A 13,533-nucleotide genomic window follows, 5' to 3' on the forward strand; every position below is an offset into this window, starting at 1 on the left:
CCTCATCAATACTGACAACAGACTGGAATTGTAATGAAGTAGTCATAGGACATACAAAAATGGAGTTGAGCAACCACTGAGGACCTGGTTTCAGACATGTCCCTGCACCACTGAGAACTTGAAGTTTCTGTGAACTATACCAAACCCAAGGATACCAGCTGTTTTTTAAAACAACACCTGCAGTCTCTTCAATAGATGATGCTGGGAAAACAGGACAGCTACAATGTAACAGGAGGAAATTAGAACGTTTTATAACACCATATACAAAATAAACTCAAAATGGATTAAAGACCTAAATGTAAGACTGGAAACCATAAAACTCCTAGAGGAAAACATGGCAGATCACCCTTGACATAAATCATAGCAAATTTTTTGGGGATCTGTCTCCTAAAGCAAAGGAAATAAAAGCAAAAATAAACAAAGGGAACTTAATTAAACTTAAAAGCTTTTGCACAGCAAAACCACTGACAAAACCAAAAAACGACCTACTGAATGGGAAAAAATATTTGCAAATGATATGACCAATAAGGGGTTAATATCCAAAATATATTAACAGCTCATACAACTCAACACCAAAAAAACAAACAAACCAATTAAAAAATAGGCAGAAGACTGAATAGACATTTTTTCAGAGAAGACATACAGATGGCCAACAGCCACATGAAAAGATGCTCAGTATCATTAATCATCAGAGAAACGTAAATCAAAACCACAATGAGATATTACCTCATACCTGTCGGAATGGCTATCATCAAAAAGACCACAAATAACAAATGGCGAGGATGTGGAGAAAAGGAAACCCTTCTACTCTGTTGGTGGGAATGTAAATTGATGCAGCCACTGTGGAAAACAGTACGGAGATTCCTCAAAAAACTAAGTAGAGCTACCATATGACCCAGCAATTCCACTCCTAAGTATATAGCCGAAAAAAACAAAAACACTAATTTGAAAAGATACATGCACCCCAATGTTCATAACAGCATTATTTACAATTGCCAAGATATGGAAGCAACCTAAGCGCCCATCAGTAGATGAATGGATAAAGAGGATGTGGTATATATGTATAAACAACTCAGGTAACTAATTGTGGCCTTGCAGTTTTTTGCCTTTATAAGCCTCCTTCATTTTGTAGTCAGGTGGAACACAATATAAGAACTTCTTGAATCTATGTCTCCCGAGCTGCCGTTCTAACATACCCCAAATAAACACCTTTTTATTTCAATCAGATCTCCGTTTCTGAAATCTTGGTTAATAATACAAAATGGCCTGACTTCAGAATGTGATTCAGATGTTCTACACTTCCCTTAGAGGTGGGTTTCATTTAAGTGTTTCAGCCAAATCAAAACTTTGGGAAAAAAAAGGGAAGGAACAGAAACTGTTAAAATACAGGAAATGCTAATAGACTATTCTTACTTTCCTAGTTCATAACTTTTCTTGTATAAAACTAAAACAACAATGAAATGAATGATTACATTTAAAGGCTGATCAATGATATTTTTTTTCACTAAGGTTTGAAATGCTCATTTGGGACTGCCAGGGATGACAGTCTAGGGAGAATGTCAAAGTTTCTGCCCTCCTGACTTCTTACCATAACTTGTGGGCTCATTTGCTGATCTAATCCTTAGATGTGCTGAGCTATCTCAACACTGCCATCCTGCCATTCTCTTCCTCAAAAACTCTCATTTCCTACAAAACCCCTCAAAAATACACTTTCGATTTCATTCTCTTGCTATTTCCCTAAATCTCACTAAACTGCAAACTCCTTGAGAGCATGAAATATGACTTGAGTTTGTATCCACAGGGTCTAATTTATGCCATTACATTTTAAATAATTTGATGCAAATTACATTTTAAATAAATAACTTGATGTGCCCTCCCTGAATGGATGATATATCAGTAGAGGCATAAGAATATTTCCATAGACCTAAGGTATTTTCTGGACACACCTTGTATTTTCAAGCTCCTTGAGTTTTTATTTTGATCTCTGATTACTTTACCACCTCTAACCATTACATCTTCCCTCCATCACTGTTATCCAATATGAAAATTCTATTCAGTTTTAAGGTCAAGCTTAATAATAAATAGCACTTATTGAGGCTGTGCGATATACCTGTCATTTGCATAATTATATGTAATTCTCAATGTAAGCATGTTATTAAAAATGGAGTTTTATTATTACAATCATAGTAATCTATCTTCTATAGCAGTACATCTCAATCTATCTGGATTATAGGCCCTTTGAGACGCTCCATAGGGGAAGAAAACAGTTATACATATTTTCGATGTAATTTCTTTAGGACTTATTCTTAAACAGAACGAGTCCCCTACTTAAACAAATTTTGAGGCTATACCTTTTGCCCCCAAAATCGAGAAAAAAATAATCTTACATTTGAGAAACAATTAAAGTGTAACCATTTGAAATCAGTACACTGTGAATATATTTCATGTGAATAGCTGTTTCTTTGTTTTTGTGATTTTACTTCATTCTATTTCATTTATTTGTGGGCAATTAACTGCAGTGCCATCCTAACATTAATTCTGTATACAAATTCTGTGAAAAAAATTCAGGTGCCCAGTTTCTAGATCTCAATGTTCTGCAATGTTTCAGAAGCAGCATTTCAAGTCTCAGAGTTTGGTCCATCACTTCTCTGAAACTACTCTGGCCAAAGTTACAATACCTTTGTTACTAAAGACAAAGGACACATATTTTTTTCTCATACGGTAACTTTTGAAAGTGTATTTTACTTCTGGTTTTTACTTCTGCTCTCCAGAGTGCACAGCTTTTAGCTTATGGGGAGCAGCTACCTTAGATTTTCTCCTACACTGCTCTCACCTGCTTTCTAATCTCTTAAATATCTTGCTCATTGGTATTCCATGATAGCTCTTTTCTCTCTTTACATCCTCACCATGGCTGGCTTCATCCAGATGAGGTTTTCTGATTATTTAAATGTTTATGACTCCATCTGGTACTTACTTCAGAATGGAAATTGGTTATGTCAACATCTAAGTTTATGGAATAAAATACTTTTCAGTACCTGTAGCACTTGTCATTAGAGTTCATATGTAATAAAAATGGTCATTTAAATGTGTGGAAAATAGATTGCTCAAAATATAGGACAATTAGCAATCTATTAAAATAAATATAGATTTCTATCTCAGCTCATACATAAAAATAAATCTTATATGGATTGAACATTAAAATATTAGAAATTATGACTGAGTCATATAAAAATAGATAAAGCTAAGGTTAGGTTTCTTTTATAAATGGTGAAAGAAAGAAGTTTAATTTTTAAAACCTCATTAACAACCTTATTTACTATTAGAGTAATTATTTTAAATTGGTAATTTTAAAGCACTGACACAAATAGAAAACTACTATTTAGTACTGAAACATATTTGTAAATTTGAAAATATTAAGAAGATTCATTTATTTGATGCTCTTTATTTTAACACAATCATGTCTGTCTTAATTTAATAAAATGTATTTCAATGGCAATTATATGTTACTTTTAAGAATTTGAAGAAATATGTGATCACAACACATATAGTAAACAAGCATAATAAATGCTTTACAATAAATATCAATGATAAAACCTTTTAAAACTATTGATCTATAAATAAGACGATTATTTAATAAATACCATGCTCAATAATCATGTGCAATGCATATCTTCCCATTAAACACATTAGTGGAAAGAAGTACTCTAATATTCTACAGCAGTAAAATATTTTCAAATAGTTTTGATCTTGAAAACTTTTGAGTGACAAATTTTAATAAGATCAATAAAGCAGACAGATAAAAGTAGAATTGCTTTTGTATCCATTCAGCCAGTTTATGTCTTTTGGTTGGAGCATTTAATCCATTTACATTTAAGGTAATTATCTATATGTATGTTCCTATTACCATTTTCTTAATTGTTTGGGGTTTATTATTGTAGGTCTTTTCCTTCTCTTGTGTTTCCTGCCTAGAGAAGTTCCTTTAGCATTTGTTGTAAAGCTGGTTTGGTGGTGCTGAACTCTCTCAGCTTTTGCTTCTCTGTAAAGCTTTTAATTACTCTGTCAAATCTGAATGAGATCCTTGCTGGGTAGAGTAATCTTGGTTGTAGGTTTTTCTCCTTCATCCCTTTAAATATGTCCTGCCACTCCCTTCTGGCTTGCAGAGTTTCTGCTGAAAGATCAGCTGTTAACCTTATGGGGATTCCCTTATGTGTTTTTTGTTGTTTTTCCCTTGTTGCTTTTAATATTTGTTCTTTGTATTTAATTTTTGATAGTTTGATTAATATGTGTCTTGTCATGTTTCTCCTTGGATTTATCCTGTATGGGACTCTCTGTGCTTCCTGGACTTGATTAACATTTCCTGTCCCATATTAGGGAATTTTCAACTATAATCTCTTCAAATATTTTCTTAGTCCCTTTCTTTTTCTCTTCTTATTCTGGGACCCCTATAATTCGAATTTTGGTGCATTTAATGTTGTCCCAGAGGTCTCTGAGACTGTCCTCAATTCTTTTCATTCTTTTTTCTTTATTCTGCTCTGCAGTAGTTATTTCCACTATTTTATCTTCCAGGTCACTTATCCATTCTTCTGCCTAAATGTAAGGCCAGACACCATCACACTCTTAGAGGAAAACATAGGCAGAACACTCTATGACATAAATCACAGCAAGATCCTTTTTGACCCACCTCCTAGAGAAATGGAAATAAAAACAAAAATAAAGAAATGGGACCTAATGAAACTTCAAAGCTTTTGCACAGCAAAGGAAACCATAAACAAGACGAAAAGGCAACCCTCAGAATGGGAGAAAATATTTGCAAATGAAGCAACTGACAAAGGATTAATCTCCAAAACATACAAGCAACTCATGCAGCTCAATATCAAACAAACAAACAACCCAATCCAAAAATGGGAAGAAGACCTAAATAGACATTTCTCCAAAGAAGATATACAGATTGCCAACAAACACATGAAAGAATGCTCAACATCATTAATCATTAGAGAAATGCAAATCAAAACTACAATGAGATATCATCTCACACCGGTCAGAATGGCCATCATCAAAAAATCTAGAAACAATAAATGCTGGAGAGGGTGTGGAGAAAAGGGAACCCTCTTGCATTGTTGGTGGGAATGTAAATTGATACAGCCCCTATGGAGAACAGTATGGAGGTTCCTTAAAAAACTAAAAATAGAACTACCATACGACCCAGCAATCCCACTACTGGGCATATACCCTGAGAAAACCATAATTCAAAAAGAGTCATGTACCAAGATGTTCATTGCAGCTCTATTTATAATAGCCAAGACATGGAATCAACCTAAGTACCCATCCACAGATGAATGAATAAAGAAGATGTGGCACATACATACAATGGAATATTATGGAATATTACTCAGCCATAAAAAGGAATGAAACTGAGTTATTTGTAGTGAGGTGGATGGACCTAGAGACCATCATACAGAGTGAAGTAAGTCAGAAAGAAAAAAATAAATGCCGTATGCCAACACATATGTATGGAATCTAAAAAAAAGAAAAGAAAAAAAAATGGTCAGAAGAACCTAGGGGCAAGATGGGAATAAAGATGCAGACCTACTAGAGAATGGACTTGAGGATACGGGGAGGGGGAAGGGTAAGCTAGGACAAAGTAAGAGAGTGACATGGACATATATACACTACCAAACGTAAAATAGATAGCTAGTGGGAAGCAGCCGCATAGCACAGGGAGATCAGCTCCGTGCTTTGTGACCACCTAGAGGGGTGGGATAGGGAGGGTAGGAGGGAGGGAGATGCAAGAGGGAAGAGATACGGGGACATATGTATATGTATAACTGATTCACTTTGTTATAAAGCAGAAACTACCACACCATGGCAAAGCAATTATATTCCAATAAAGATGTTAAAAAAAAAAAAAGAAAGAATTGCTTTGGTTTGGGTAGGTTTTGAGGGATAAAGCCCCAGATACTTGTAATATGCAATGCATGCTTGAGGAAACTTGAGCTCTGAGGAATGCAGTTCTGCTTTGAAAACAATCATTTATACCTCAAATTCATCATTTTCTAACGTTATTCTAGCTGACCATTAGTTGCTTTTACATATCACATCAAGAGCTTTAATGCCTGACCTCTTCTCTGTGTTTATATTTTCATTCATTAATATTAAATAAATTCTCTCTTCACTGAGAAGAATATTCCATTTTAATTAAGGAAACACTGATAATTTTATAATTGCATAATGTGTACATGTAATAATTATATTTTATGACACAAAATAGCAAACAATAATAAGGTACACTAAATACAGCATAATAGGACATATTTTAATGTTATAATTAGAAAAAAAATTAGCCTTCAAGCATAGACTTTCAATTTATGCATATCATTGTGTATGAAGCCAAGTGATGAGTATCCTTGGCATTCTCCAAAAGCCAAATGATCTTTTCAGAGATTTTTATGCTACCAACATCAACATTTTTAAAAAAGAATCTTCATTATCTTTTTTACTCTAAATTCTGTCTTTTTGTGTCACCATATATATTCTACTTAGATTTGATTTTTGTTTATGTGAGTAATTTGAATGAGTAAATTCATTAATATTAAAATTAGAGACACATATAATGTTATTTCTTACATTGTTTTCCTTATTAAATTACTTTATTTTCTAATTTTTATTGTACTTTTTTCCAGCTTTATTGAGATACAGTTGACAAAAGTTGTATACAATTAGGTTATACAATGTGATTTTTTAAAGGGGTTCAACATGGTTTAATATACATATACTGCATTGTGAAATGATTACCACAATCATGTTAATTAACACATCCATCATTTCACATGGCTACCATTTGTGTGTCTGCATATGTGTGTGTGTGTGTGTGTGTGTGGTGAGAACCCTTAAGATCTACTCTCTCAACAAATTTCAAGTGCACAATACAATATTATTAACTATAATCACCATGCTATACACTAGATCCCCAGAGTCGAGTCTCATCGCGAGCTGCTCTGTTCTACCTCCCTACGAGGGGCACCTCTCAGGAGTCTGAGAAATCCTTTTCCAGACTTCTAGAATGGAGACTGAAGGGTACCCAGAGATACAAAGAAACAGAAAAATCCAGGATGATGAAATATTAATTATTATTTATAACTAAATTTATATATATATAAATTATGTATTTATAACTGAAAGTTTGTAACATTTTACTAACATCTCCCCAGTTCCCCAGCCCCCAACCCCTGGAAACCACATTTTTACTCTTATTCAATGAGCTAGACTTTTTCAGATTTCACATATAAAGGAGATCACACAGCTTTGTCTTTCTAGAGACAAATGTAATTTTATATATACAGGCTTAGAAATCACCAAGACCAGTCCTACAGCTTTGTAGATGAGCTCACAGAGACTCAAATTACTTTGACATCTGCTCAAATCATACAGGTAAAAACTGAGAAAGGCTGTTAATAATCAGCTAGCTTCTTTTGCAATACTTAGAATTGGGACTTCCCTGGTGGTGCAGTGGATAAGAATCCACCTGCCAATGCAGGGGACACAGGTTCGAGCCCTGACCTGGGAAGATCCCACATGTGGCAGAGCAACCAAGCCCGTGTGCCACAACTACTGAGCCTACACTCTAGAGCCTGTGAGCCACAACTACTGAGCCTGTGTGCCACAAGTATTGAAGCCCTCATACCTAGAGAAAGCCCATGCACAGCAACAAAGACCCAATGCAGCCAAAAATAAATAAATAAATAAATCTATTTTAAAAAATACTTAGAATCCTTAAAATGGTATCATTTGGCTAAACGTCTAAAATATTGCTGGCACTATTTACAAAATATCATCTTTAGAATTAAAAAGTCATCATTGTCCTAAAATACTCTGTGTAACTTATAGCATTCAATCACCAAATATCCAGTTTAACAAATTAACTTTAAATATAATAGTGTAAACTGGCATTTGAGTCATGGGTTTACACTATGGAGACATAACAACTTGTTTCCATTCAATTGATTTTATTTCCTGCCTTAAAAATGGTTTCCTTTACTTTTTTTAAGACTGAAAGTAGAAACTTACACTCTCCATTGCTATTTGTAACCAAAACCAAAATTGTTTCTGCCTCATGGTTTAAACCCAGATTTGCCATGGATATGAAATGTATGTTTAAGTGATTTTTATGGTGTCTCTTTTTTCATGTAGTCTTTTCATCATATGATGATAAAGTCAAAAATTCAGAAATATGAAAATTAATGCCACAGATCAATAAAGTAGTATTTAGTAGGAGTCTATTGTGCATATAGGAATAGTCTGTGAACTGAGAGCTTTCAAATTCAAAACTGATATGGAGTTCACAGGCATGACATTACAAGATGGCTTATAGGATGAAAGTGGAGAAGTTGTTTAAGCTTTACAATGATTGGTCATTACAATAGGGGTTTCCAAATGGCAGGGGATTTGTTGAAAGGGATTATCTCATACTATTTTCGGAAGAGAACTTAAGTTTCTTTTATGATTATCAGAGGCATTTATGAGAAAGAACCTAAGTTAATTTTCATCTATGTTCATGAAATAAGCTAGATTTAGTTCGGTTCACATGGCTTAAATGGTTTTGTCTGCTCAGGGAATTTTGAAGTCTGGTCTCCATTTTGTATTTAATTTCAACAATACTGACACCTGAAGAATAATTATTCAATAGCCATGAAAAAATTACCATAGGCTGGGTCTATTATATTTCCTGATGTTAATCAGGCACTTTGATCAATTAAATTTTCCAGGAAATTGATAAATTAATTGCCAGGAATTTGATAAATATGTGAACAGGGAGTCTGTTAAGTAACTTGGTAATTATCCCTGGTATACAATGGCAGTAGTTATTAAGTTGGTTTGAAATAGCCTTAGACAACTTATAAATGTCCCAAGAAATTTTCCAAATATAATGTATTCATTTGATATATTTTAAATGGTTATAATTTGTAGCATTATGTAAATAATTAGGATCCAGTTATTTATGTGGTTTTAAATTCCATTTTCAAATATTTTATGATAGAAATTTCTCTATCACCTTGAAGGAAATTCATTAATGCAATGTTACTAGAGGACCAATAATGATTATTTATTTATAAAGGATGTAGAATATACTAAGTACTTATAAAACAATAAGACCCAGTGTCTCCTAACATGTGGCTAAATGGTAATAGCGAATGAAGTATAGTTACATGTTCTAAGTAAGAAAAAAGTTGTTATTTAATTGCCAAATAAATGATTTGAATTCTGCAAATCAAATTAATACTCCAAATAATATCTATAATCACAGAGCTAAGTATAAACTCTTCCTGCAAATAGCTTTCATGCCACCACAAAAATAGATCAAATTTAATGTAAAAGCAAACACAAAAAGAATAAAATTCAAATCAACACATTGTCATATGATAAGTGTTGTTTTGATAAAACTAATTTGCTATCCCCAACAATTATGGTATTCATTGCCGTGGCAGAAAAACTTTGGAGTCTGCCCTCACACCAACAAGTGTTGTGTAAAAATTTAATTTTCCTATTACTTTTCACTTATTTGAGCTGCTCAAGGGTCATAGACCCCTACAAAGTAGGAAGATTCACAATTTCAACATGCCTAAAGATGGAAATTTTGCTATTATAAGGAGAATAGAAGGAGGTGCTGTGATATCACAATGAGATTTAGTTTTATTTTGATTTTCAGCAATTGACTAGACTTGGGTATGCTGACATATGTCTTAAGTCTAACGAGTAATTTGGTAAATGCTTATCACTTATATATGTACAAATATAAAATATTAAAGCAATTAACAAACTGACAAATTATAATGTTATTTACTGTCTAATTCCTAAGGCTAATTTTAAAATAAACATTTTTTGTTATAAAAGCATTAAATCAGTGCCTTAAAGTAATAAACATTTAGATTGAAAATGAACATCATTGCTAGCATAAATGAATTAATAGGCAAATCAAAAATGGATATTTGTCAGGGCATATGGACATAAGTGAATGAATTTAGAAACTTATTTCAACCTTTAACCTGTATGGTATGTAAAAATTCTTGCTATGTTTTAGTTATCTAAGCAGTGATTTGTAAAGAAAATCAGGAAATTGCGTGAAAATCAAAAAACAGAGCAGAAATCCACTATAATTCAAACGTTTTTTAATATAAACTTTCCCAGTTAAAAAATGATTAGATTCTGAAAGATTGTTATGATTTCTTCATAAACACAAATTAAAACTATATAGCAACAGGTGACATACTGTGAATATTCAAATTGATTAAATTTGCCTCTTGTTTTTTATTTTTGCTTAGTTGAAAGTTAGTAAATAGAGAACTTTGATTATATAAAGAAAGATATAGAAATTCATTCCTTGCCACACCGGTCTCACTATTTTAAAATAGTATAAAATAGTTATACTGTATTCACTAAAAGTTTTATGCATATTTATATTTATATATTTTTACATATACAAATATATGTTTATATATATTTAAATATATATAACTATATTTCCAAATTTTATACTAGAAACATTTCATAATGTTTTATAATTTTGAAAAATAATTTATAATTATTTATAAATTATAAAATTTATAATGTTTGAATTTTATAATTCAAAACCTTTAAAAAGGAACTTAGTAATCAAGTAATATATATTAGCTTTGCTATTGTTCAACTACAAAAATTACTTTAATTTTTACCTTACTCTACTATCTCTAGCTCTTATCTGTAATGGGAAAGCATTTGCATATTACTTCTAAAGCAACATTTTTTCCAATGGTGTAAACAGCAGCTATTACCTTTAAAATCATAAAAATGAAGGTGAATCATAAAAATCACTGTCAATTAAATTTATGTAAATTAATTATTTTAAAGAAAATCAAATAAGACTTTCAGAAATTCCATAAGTTACAATAAGATTAGCCATGCTATTCCAAAGTCTCTAAGAAACCACTCCTCTGACCAAATCCTCTATTTTTTTTGGATCTTTAAAGACTCTACTTCAGACAGTCTGTTTCTCCTTTTCATCAACTCCTTGTGTTTAAGAGACTTTAGATGGTACTCCTTCTAGTATATTTTCACTTCTGAAACTAGAAGGTATTCAATTAGTCTTAATTGCTGGCTGTATGATTATCTGGTCAGCAGACTAGCTAATTAAGAATTGGACATTATTAAACATTCACATATCCTAATCTGTCCATAAGAGAAAAATAACATTTTACTTATTATGCATTAAAACTGTATCCAGATCAACCTTAGTACAAAATTTGTTTTTGTATTTAGAGGTATAGACCAGTGACTTACCTCTTTTAAACCTAAATTTTCAGAGCGAACAATATCTAGCTACCAGAATTATTGCAAAGTTTAAAGACATATGTGAAACTTCTTTGTCAATATCTGTGTGCCATACAAAAATATTTTTAAAATATAAATAAGATGAAATCAGACATCTGTGCCCTAATTTAAAGAAATTAAATACATGAAAATCCAAACACATAAAACAGAGACTAGCAACCAAAATTTTATAGGCATAGCATTTTTCATTTTTTAAAGACAGTTCATATTATGAGAAAGATGAGACAAATATTTTTGTTTTGCTTTCTAAATTTTTATTTTATAGCTGCAGAAGTGACAACTCAGAGATTGTTACTTATTAAAGGTCACAAGTGTACTAAGTACAGGGGTTAAGACTATGATTTAAGTGTTAGTAGCATTTCACAATTTCCTTTTACTTCACAAGGAGAATTTACATAAATGTTAGTGTATAGGGTAACATTTAAATGAGTAAAAATAAAGTTGGCGTCAATATAAAAGAATTGCTACTCTACTTTCTTCTTACAAACCCCACCCTATCTAAAAAAAAGTAAAGAAACGTCCATGTTCAAGGAAACAAATAAATCATAACTTCAAAATGCAAACAATGAAGGAGATCTTCATTACACTGTAAAATCTATACACACAGGAGGAAAGCAAATTAGAGGCAATTCATAGCCCCCTAGTCTCTGAAACTGGCCCAGAACTCAAAGTGACTTATTTGATATTGTCTTGAAAAATGACAGGATTTAGGAGCATAAGGAAAACCATGGGAGGATAGAGAATGTCCCCAATGGCTCCAGTTTCATAATGCAGAACAAAAAAGAAGATAGGATTGAAAAAGTGATGTCACCTATGTATTCTGGAATTTAACCTTCTAATCCAAAGTGTGGTGAAAGCTGAGAGAAGCTGAAGGAGAGTCGATACATACAGAACAGAAGGAAAGGAGAAGATACTGCAGAGAGTAGGTGTGCAGAATAGAGTAGCAAATAAAAGAGGAAACCTCAAGAAGCAAGTTTAAAAAAGTTAAAACAATAAGCTGAGCCTGGCTGAAAGTAGGGAAGCAACAAAAAAATAGATAAAATACCAGGGGCACCTCCAAATTACCAAGAATGATGTGGCAGAAGAAAATATTTCTACTGCCACTGAAGACACACAAATTATTCAAGGCCTAGAAATTCAAAATTTAGGCAAGGCACAGAGTTTTGTGAAGAGAGTGCTACAAAAGGGCTTTTCCTCACTAGTGTCCTAGGTACATGGACTTCACATGCTCCAAGAGCAGCTTCATACAAGCATCATGCTCAGAGTGATTATCTGGGTGAAACAAATGCAGGGACACAGCAGGAAAAAAAGAGACATAGTTCACACTCCATGAAACCCAGGAAGTTCAGAGCACAGATCTTAAAAGGAAAATGCGCATATTTATTGCATGACATGGAGATGAAATTCAGCCTCGAGTGATGCCTGGTAATGTTGCCGGATGCTATATCAAATTTTAAAACTTCCATATAGAAAGAGTGGTAAATTCCCTTCGCTGAGCAGGAATACTGTATGTATAGGTGGATTTATTTTTCTTCCAGATATGGAAATTTCAGTTGCTTCATTAACACTAAATATGCCAGATTTCTGAGAGAACTGAATCTAAGATTTCTCTTTTTCTCTCGTGCTATCTTTCTCTGTTTTCTGTTTTCAAGATGTCTCTGAGTCTCTGCTTTGTTCTTAGGAAACAATAACATGGGCCTGGATTGTACAAAAACCAGTCCTGAGTTCTGGGAACATACTTTTGCTTTTAATAACTGCTTTAGGTGCTGGGATATGTTTGCATTTTCTCAATTTTATGTGTTTAATGTTGTGTTGATGTTATGAGTGGGACACTTGAGAAATGTGGGGTTGGTTTGATTCAAACTCAAAGGACCTGAAGAAATTGACACTTGTTTTTGTGGAAGGCAGCTGATGTTGAACTTGCTAAAGGAACCCAGACTCTCCCTGGGCATTAGGGTAGAACTTCACTTGTTGGAGATGAAAAAGAATAACAAATTGGCTAGGAAAAATATTTGGTTTATTATTCCTTCAAACTAAACCTTAATGAATTTGAACTTCCCTTGTTTCAGGTATAAAATTCAAGGAAAATACAATTATATCAGCCTTGATTGCTCTTTGAGATTTGGATAGTCAGAGGGGTTCATATTATCCATACATGGAATGTGTTACATG

General features: G+C 32.9%; 1 long non-coding RNA gene across 2 annotated transcripts in view; it reads left to right on the forward strand.

Moving 5' to 3' along the window:
- LOC309662447 overlaps positions 1-13,533 on the forward strand; it is a 74,116-nt gene that overhangs the window by 33,269 nt on the left and 27,314 nt on the right. The gene's annotated exons all lie outside the window — the stretch shown is intronic.

This window comes from Balaenoptera physalus (genome assembly GCF_965194825.1).
Source record: "Balaenoptera physalus genome assembly, chromosome: 6".
Lineage (NCBI taxonomy): Eukaryota > Metazoa > Chordata > Mammalia > Artiodactyla > Balaenopteridae > Balaenoptera > Balaenoptera physalus.